At 47.1% G+C, this 9,309-nt stretch overlaps 1 protein-coding gene across 1 annotated transcript in view; it reads left to right on the top strand.

Moving 5' to 3' along the window:
- Positions 1-915: 915 nt before the first annotated feature.
- The window catches only part of LOC143989685 (oocyte zinc finger protein XlCOF8.4-like), a 55,029-nt gene continuing 46,635 nt past the window's right edge, over positions 916-9,309 (top strand). The window contains exon 1 of the mRNA XM_077489954.1: positions 916-959. The gene's annotated coding sequence lies outside the window, so the exon portion shown is untranslated. The remainder of the gene's footprint in view (positions 960-9,309) is intronic.

Here is a 9,309-nt window from a genome sequence, read left to right as displayed (position 1 = left end):
ATATAGGTTTAGGAGATATTTCTTGGACCTACAGGTAAGCTTTAATCTAGGCTTACCTGTAGGTCAAAGTGGTTTGTAAGGGTTTACAACCACTTTAACCCCTACACTGCCACCCACTGGTTAACCCCTTCACTGCCAGTGTCATTTACACAGGAATCAGTGCATTTGTATAGCACTGATTGCTGTATAAATGACAATGGTCCCAAAAAAGTGTCAAAAATGTCCGATGTGTCCGCCATAATGTCGCAGTCACAATAAAAATCGCTGATCGCTGATCGCTGCCATTACTAGTAAAAAAAAAATTATTAATAAAAATGTCATAAAACTATTCCCTATTTTGTAAACGCTATAACTTTTGCGCATACCAATCAATAATCTCTTATTGCAATTTTTTTACCAAAAATATGTAGAAGAATACGTATTGGCCTAAACTGAGGGAAAAACATTTTTTATACATATTTTTGGGGGATATTTATTATAACAAAAAATAATGCGTTTTTTTTTCAAAATTGTCGCTCTATTTTTGTTTATAGCGCAAAAAATAAAAACCGCAAGGGTGATCAAATACCACCAAAAGAAAGCTCTATTTGGGGGGAAAAAAGGATGTCAATTTTGTTTGGGAGCCACATTGCATGACCGCGCAATTGTCAGTTAAAACGACGCAGAGCCGAATCGCAAAAAGTGGTCTGGTCTTTGGCCAGCAAAATGGTCCGGGGCTGAAGTGGATAAGGATATACAGTACATACACACACAGCACAAGGCCTTGTTCACACTATGAGATGGTTCTCAGGACTGCAGTTCCTCTGAGCTCCACAAGGTGGTGATCTCATTTCTACCCAGACAGGAAGTCTCTATGGAAGGCAGGAAGGGATGTCAGGTACAGACAGGAAGTGACATCAGGTTTAAATAGGAAGGTCCGGGTGAGCGTTGAGTTGGGAGGAGATGTTGCAGCAGAGGAGGTAATAAGATCTTATTTTCTATTTACACCCAGTAATTTTTTTTTCCCCTCCCAGGAACACCAATGATGGAGTACTATCTTTTTGCTGCTATAGAGGTGTCTAGTCATCTACAGCTGGGGTGTTTCTGAGTAAGTGCCGCCAGGTTACCCCAGTTGAAGTCTGACACTTTATTAGAAAGTGTTATTGGAACGATCGTGTTGTGGATTCAGATATTTTGTCCATAGTGCAAGTACTGACTGAATATTTATTATTTGTAAATTAACCCCTTCAGGGTCAGAACATTTCCCCATTTATGGGGTCGGAACATTCTCTTCATTTTGGAATTAAGTTCTAGTAATATGTGTTATTGTGTCCATCGATCACCTGCACACCACTTATTGTGTCCCCCCCCCCCCCAATCACCTGCACACCACTTATTGTGTCCCCCCCCCCCCCAATCACCTGCACACCACTTATTGTGTCCCCCCCCCCAATCACCTGCACACCACTTATTGTGTCCCCCCCAATCACCTGCACACCACTTATTGTGTCCCCCCCAATCACCTGCACACCACTTATTGTGTCCCCCCCCGATCACCTGCACACCACTTGTTGTGTCCCCCCGATCACCTGCACACCACTTGTTGTGTCCCCCAGATCACCTGCACACCTGTTATTGTGTCCCCCCGATCACCTGCACACCCGTTATTGTGTTCCCCCGATCACCTGCACACCACTTGTTGTGTTCCCCCCCCGATCACCTGCACACCACTTGTTGTGTCCCCCCCCCCGATCACCTGCACACCACTTGTTGTGTCCCCCCCCGATCACCTGCACACCCGTTATTGTGTCCCCCCCGATCACATGCACACCACTTGTTGTGTCCCCCCCGATCACCTGCACACCACTTGTTGTGTTCCCCCCCGATCACCTGCACACCACTTGTTGTGTTCCCCCCCCGATCACCTGCACACCACTTGTTGTGTTCCCCCTCCCGATCACCTGCACACCACTTGTTGTGTTCCCCCCCGATCACCTGCACACCACTTGTTGTGTTCCCCCCCGATCACCTGCACACCACTTGTTGTGTCCCCCCCCGATCACCTGCACACCACTTGTTGTGTCCCCCCCCGATCACCTGCACACCACTTGTTGTGTCCCCCCCCGATCACCTGCACACCCGTTATTGTGTCCCCCCCGATCACATGCACACCACTTGTTGTGTCCCCCCCAATCACCTGCACACCACTTGTTGTGTCCCCCCCCCGATCACCTGCACACCACTTGTTGTGTCCCCCCCGATCACCTGCACACCACTTGTTGTGTCCCCCCCGATCACCTGCACACCAGTTATTGTGTCCCCCCCCGATCACCTCCACACCAGTTATTGTGTCCCCCCCCCGATCACCTCCACACCAGTTATTGTGTCCCCCGATCACCTCCACACCAGTTATTGTGTCTCTGTCCTGAGGTCAGCCATGTAATTAGTGGCTAGACTTGCTTGACTTATAGAAACTGAGACTGCTATAGGTGACGCTTCACTAAGCTATATTCCCTGATCACTCATATAGAGGTGACCATTACACTACATTGGCTTTTACACAATCGATTGGTGTAATACACAAGATACAAGGGAATCTATTCACTAAAGCAGATCATATGCAGCATTTAGGTGATCTGACACATTTTTCCCAAATACCTCATGTGATGCTAAATATGTCAATTTCACTTTCAATTCACTTTATTTGTTTAGCAGAAAATAAAAATCCCAGAGTTGATCAAATACCACTAAAAGAAAACTATTTGTGGGAGCAAAATGATAAAAATGTAGCTTGGGTACAGTGTTGTATGACTGCGCAATTGTCATTCAAAGTGCGAGAGAGCTGAAAGCTGAAAATTGGTCTGGGCAGGAAGGTGTATAAGTGCCCCTCGGCATTGAAGTGGTTAAAGATGATAGCGGCTGCCCACTCCTTAGCAACCAGCTCTTTAATGCTTGTTAACCACTTTCAGACCGGACCAATTTGCTGGTCAAAGACCAGACCACTTTTTGCGATTCGGCACTGCGTCGCTTTAACTGACAATTGCACGGTCGTGCGACGTGGCTCCCAAACAAAATTGACGTCCTTTTTTTCCCACAAATAGAGCTTTCTTTTGGTGGTATTTGATCACCCCTGCGGTTTTTATTTTTTGCGCTATAAACAAAAATAGAGCGACAATTTTGAAAAAAACGCATTATTTTTTTACTTTTTGTTATAATAAATATCCCCCAAAAATATATTAAAAAAAAAAATGTTTTCCCTCATTTTGGGCCGATACATATTCTTCTACATATTTTTGGTAAAAAAATCGCAATAAGCGATTATTGATTGGTTTGCGCAAAAGTTATAGCGTTTACAAAATAGGGATAGTTTTATAGCATTTTTATTAATAATTTTTTTTTTTTTTTACTAGTAATGGCGGCGATCAGCGATTTTTTTTTTTTTTTTTTTTTTTATTGTGACTGCAACATTGTGGGGGACCCATCGGACATTTTTGGGACAATTGTCATTTATACAGTAATCACTGCTATATAAATGCAGTGATTCCTGTGTAAATGACACTGGCAGTGAAGGGGTTAACCAGGGGGGTGGCAGTGTAGGGGTTAAGTGTTCCTAGGGGTGTGTTACTAACTGTGGGGGGGTTGGGCTTTCATTTAGTGAACACTGATCTCTGCTCCAATCACATGGAGCAGAGATCAGCGTCACTAGTTGCTAGGCAAAATGAAGAAATGCTGTTTACAACGGCATTTCTTCATTTGGCCGCTCCGTGAGACGATCGCAGGGATGCCCGCGGCGATCAAGTCTGCGGGTCCCGCGACCGGACTCACGGAGGTCCCGACCAGTGCGGGAGCGCGCCGGCGGCGGCGCGCTCCCGATGGCAGGGCGGCAAATTTAAAGGGACGTACAGGTACGCCCATTTGCCTGCCTGTGCCATTCTGTCGACGTACATTGTCGTGCGCTGGTGGGCAAGTGGTTTAAGGATGCTGGCTATAACCAGCTTAAAATTACCGCAAGATTTAACTACTAAAATACTGCATTACTTTAAAAAAAAAAAACTCATGCGGTATTGTAGTAGCATTTTTTTTTTTCGTAAGTTGAAAAACGCTAAGGGGTAGATATCACTTAGTGAATTGACCCCAATATCCGGTATATAATCAGTTCAGATAGTAAAGTCTTACATGTGGTATCCCCATACTCTGAAGGAGGAGCAGAATGTGTTTTGGGGTGTAATTCTAAGTATGTCCATGCTGTGTGTGAGAAATATCATATTAAACTGACATCTTTGTGTAAAAGAAAAAAAACATTTTCATTTTCTTTCCTAATTTTTCAAAAACTTGTAACAATAAAATTAAGTCTTCAAAAGACTGACCATGCCTCTTTAACCACTTGAGATCCGCGCTATAGCCAAATGACGGCTACAGCGCGGATCTCCTTTTCCGGGACGACGTCAATAGATGTAGTCCCGTGTACGAGCGGCCTGCGCGCCCCCTGAGGGGCGCGCGCGGCGCGCTCTGTGATCGGCGAGTCCATGAGACTCGCCTGATCACCGATCCGTGCAAGGGGTCGATCCCGACCCCTTATCACGTGATCAGCTGTCAGCCAATGACAGCTGATCATGTGATATAACGGAGCCGGTAATCAGCTAGTATTCCTCCTCGCGCTGACAGCGCGAGGAGAAAAAAAAAAAAGCCGATCACCGGCGGCCGTGATCGGGACATCAGTCCCGATCACGGCCAGCAATACAAGCGACCACCTGCCCCCTGCCAGTGCCCACCTGCCCCCTGCAGTGCCATCCTGAAAAAAAGTGCCCCCTGTCAGTGCCACCCAGCAGTGCCCATAGTGCCCACAGTGCCACCCACAGTGCTCACAATCTGCCTCAAAGGTGCTGCACCCCAGTGCCGCCCATCAGTGCCCAGCAGTGCCGCCCATCAGTGCCCAGCAGTGCCGCCCATCAGTGCCCAGCAGTGCCACCTATCAGTGCCACCTATCAGTGCCCATCAGTCCCATCTATCAGTGGTACCTATCAGTGCCCATCCGTGCCACCCATCCGTGCCACCCATCCGTGCCATCTTATCTGTGCCCATCTGTGCCCATCAGTGCCGCCTTATCTGTGCCCATCGGTGCCGCCTTATCTGTGCCTATTAGTGCCACCTTAACTATGCCTATCAGTGCCCACCAGTGCAGCCCATCAGTGCCCACCAGTGCAGCCCATCAGTGCCCACCAATGCAGCCCATCAGTGCCCACCAATGCAGCCCATCAGTGCCGCCTAATCAGCGCACTTCAATGAAGGAGAAAAATGACCCGTTTGCAAAATTTTATAACAAACTATTAAAACATGATTTTTTTTTTTTGTTTGTTTAGCAAAAAATAAAACTCTGAGCTGTAACTAAATACCACCAAAAGAAAGCTCTATTTGTGGGAAAAAAATGATAAAAATTTCATTTGGGTACAGTGTTGTATGCCCGCGCAATTGTCATTCAAAGTGCATCAGCGCTGAAAGCTGAAAATTGGTCTGGGACTGAGGGGGGTTTAAGTGCCCAGTAAGCAAGTGGTTAAAGAATACCTTTTGGATGTTTACTCTCCGATATAGGGTATAAGATGTGTAATTTATGTATCTAGAATGCCTGAAGGTGCTCCTTGGATTTGTGTTGGCAGGCTGTGAAAAAGTCTCGCACATGTGGGATCGCCATATTCATAAAATGTAGCAGAATGTGTTTTGGGGTGTAAGTCTAGATATATCCATGCTGTGTGTTAGAAATATCTTATTTAACAACTTTGTGTAAGAAAAAATACATTTTTATTATTTTTCCTGCATTTTCAAAAACCTTGTGGCCAATAATCACATTCTTAAAAAATATCTGGGAATGTTTTCTTTCCAAAATTAGGTCATTTTGTGGGTATTTCCAATGTCCTGGTCCTCTGGGACCTCCAAAATTGTGATAGGTAGTCAGAAAATTAGATGTGTAATTTATGCTCCATGAAAGCCCAAAGGTGCTCCTTGGATTTTGGGGTCCCTCTATGCATCTAGGCTGTGAAAGTCTCACAAATGTGGTACCCTCATATTTGGGAGGCATAGCAGAATGTGTTATGGGGTATAATTCTAAGTATTCCTATGCTGTGTGTGAGACATTACCTGCTTCTCACACTCAAATTGTGACAATAAAATTACAGCTGCAAAAAACTCACCATACCTCTTACTAAACACCTTGGACTGTCTACTTTCCAAAAAGGGGGTCATTTTGGGAATATTTGTACCGTCCTGACATTTTAGGGCCTCAACAAATTATTAGATAGTACATCAGGATTGATTAATTTTCCTACATACTAAATATTATACACTGATTTGGGTTATTTTTACCAAAGAAATCTATCAGAATACAGTTTGGTATAAATTTATGAAGACGGGGCATGTCTGACTTCCAAGATGGGAGGAGCTTTCTCTCTGAGCTCCGTCGCTGGACATTAATCCTGCCATAATCCTGATTGCCTACCTCTGTGCCGAGAGCTACAAATTGCTCCTGGAGGTACCCTGACCTCCCTTTCCCACCCAGAGATGGTCAAATACAAGAAGGATATACCGCCGACATCCGAGGAGCAGCCAGCCCAAGCGTCCCAGGTGGCAGAAGACGGTGGCGTCAGCAGCATGATCTCATGTAGACGTTCTACACACACTGCTGCTGAGACCTGGTGTCAAGAATGACATCCCGGTAATCCGGCGATATATGAAAAACCTGCCCGCAGAATCTCTATTCTAAGAGCTAACCGGCGGGTGCGCGAACGGGCGCACGCGGTTGTGCGATGACACGAATGGGTGGACGTGTGTGCGGGTGCGTGCAGACGTGCCGTGTCACTGTTTTTGCCGCAGAGAGGGCTATTTAAGGGAATCTGTCACTGTGCCTCCTTGCTGTCCAGGCTACAGCATTTCCTGTGACCCTGCTACCTGTTACCAGTTGACTTGATTCCTATCTACCTGGCCTGTTCCTGACAACGTCTGTTTACTGCCTGCCTTCCGACCCCGGCCTGTCCAACTACCCTTCTGCCTCTTCCTTTTTGGATTGATTGCTGCCCGCCTGTTACCGACCCGGCCTCTACCTCGACTACCCTTCTGCCTCCGTTTGGTACCTGCTCTGCCCGATAGTATTGATCTGGCCTGTCTGACTCTGCCTGTGTTACTGCCTGACCTCTGAGCACCTTCCTGCAACCTGCCGATCCAGCCCTCCTGCTGTACTACAGGACACATCCTCGCTGTCAGCTGTTTCAGAGTTCCTGCCAAGCTCAGGCACCTCCATACTTCCGCTGTTCCAGTGTTCCTGCCAGGTTCCTGTGCATCACTTTGCAGCCTGCAGATCCTTTGTTCCTGCTGCACTACAGAACTTCTCCCAGCTGTCTGCGGCGTTCCAGTCACCAGTTCCAGCTTGCTGTTCCTGCCTGCCTTTCTCCTACTACTTCAGAGGTCCAGACCAGTCCCACACATGCCATCTATCAGGCACTTGTGCCCTCTGAACTCGAGTCCCTGTCTTCACTACCAAGGGTTCTTGAGCCAGAGGCTTATGAGAGGCCGCTCCCTGTATTCTGGGCTCCAACACCGGGTATGTGAAAGTACTGGACAGCCATGGACACCCATGCAGGGAGCCTCTCCCATGGACAAGCTCTGCCGCCACCTTGCTGGACTTAGGCGGTGAAGAGCCTGCAAGAGGGCTATAGTCAGCTGGAGGAATGTGTCCAAGCCCTGTCTGCATCCACACCCTCTGCTTCTGGTACTTCTGTTGCACCTTCAGTGGTGATGATGCCACCAGAACCCAGGGTTCCCACACCTGAGAGATTCTCAGGCAACCGGGGTAAATTTAGGACATTCCGTAATGCTTACAAACTTTTTTTCGCCCTGCAACCAGGGACCTTTTCTCTTGGCGCCACCAAGGTGGGGTTTGTTTCGCTGCTCGCAGGTGAACCCCAGTCCTGGGCTCATCGTCTCCTGGAAAAGAAGGATCCCTCCCTTGATACCTTAAGCACCTTTTTTTTTTTTTTTTTTTTTTTTTTTTTTTTTTTTTTCAGGCCATGTCTCTGCTCTATGAGGATCCGCAGCTAACCGCCACTGCAGAGACAGCTCTGCACACCTTGCAGCAAGGCCGCAGACCCGTGGAGGACTACGTGTCGTAATTCAGACTTTGGCGTTCTGACACAAGCTGGAATAATGCTGCCTTACGGTACCAGTTTCGTATGGGTCTTTCAGAATCCTTAAAATATGAACTGGCCCGAGTGGTCATCCCTGAGACTTTAGAAGCCCTCATTGACCTGTCCATCCAAATAGACAGACGTCTAAGAGCAACGCATGGAGCGATCCTCTGGCACTTCTCGTCCTGTTTGGATGTTGCCACGCATGCCTAGCTCTCCCCATTCAGCCTCTTCAGTTCCTGCTACGACCGCCTCAGATATTCCAGAACCTATGCAGCAGGGCTTGCTTCGACCATCTTTGACCCCTGAAGAATGCCAGCGCCGTTGGGCCGGTACCCTTTGCCTGTATTGTGGAGAACCGGGACATTTTGTACAAACTTGCCCTGCAAAGCTTCGTAAGTGCTTTTCCATTTCTCCTGCTCTTACTCCCGTTTTGCCGAACAGTATTACCTGGCTGTTCCTATTCTCTTTCAGCTCCCAGGAGGGAATATTCAAACCAATGCTATAATTGATTCAGGGTCTTGCAGTGGCTTCATGGACTTGTCCTTTGTTTCCAAACATCACATACCCCTCCTGCCTAGAGCGAAAGGACTTTCAGTGTATTTGGCCGATGGCTCTACTCTTAAATCAGGGCCAGTAACTCAGGAGACTTTACCTCTGCTTACCACCATTGCCGGGACTCACCAGGAGTTACTGTGTTTAGATGTCATCAAGTCTCGACTATTTCCCATCATACTAGACATGCCCTGGCTGAGAGCCCATAATCCACAAATCGATTAGATCTCGGGGAAGATTGAATTCCTCTCATCTTACTGTCATCAACATTGTCTACCGGAAGTCAACGATGCCCCTTCTTCTCTGCTATGCCTAGAAGTGGATGCTGAGACCCGTCAAGCTGTACCCGAAGTTTACCACAGCTTCCTGGACGTTTTCAGTAAAAAGGGTGCAATTGCCCAATAGAACTTCTTCCTGGAGCAGAGATCCCTTTTTGGAAGAATTTTCCCATTGTTGGAATTGGAATTGAAGACTTACCTTGATGACAACCTAGAAAAAGGGGTTATCCGACCCTCCACCTCCCCGGCGGGTGCAGGAATTTTCTTTATGAAGAAAAAAGATCATTACCTACGTCCATGCGTAGATTATCGGGCACTTAACAAAA

The sequence above is a fragment of the Lithobates pipiens genome, unplaced genomic scaffold, assembly GCF_037356315.1.
Source record: "Lithobates pipiens isolate NorthernLeopardFrog02 unplaced genomic scaffold, aLitPip1_a1.2 Scaffold_18, whole genome shotgun sequence".
NCBI classification, from domain to species: Eukaryota; Metazoa; Chordata; class Amphibia; order Anura; family Ranidae; genus Lithobates; species Lithobates pipiens.
This window is presented reverse-complemented; position numbering and strand designations above follow the sequence as displayed.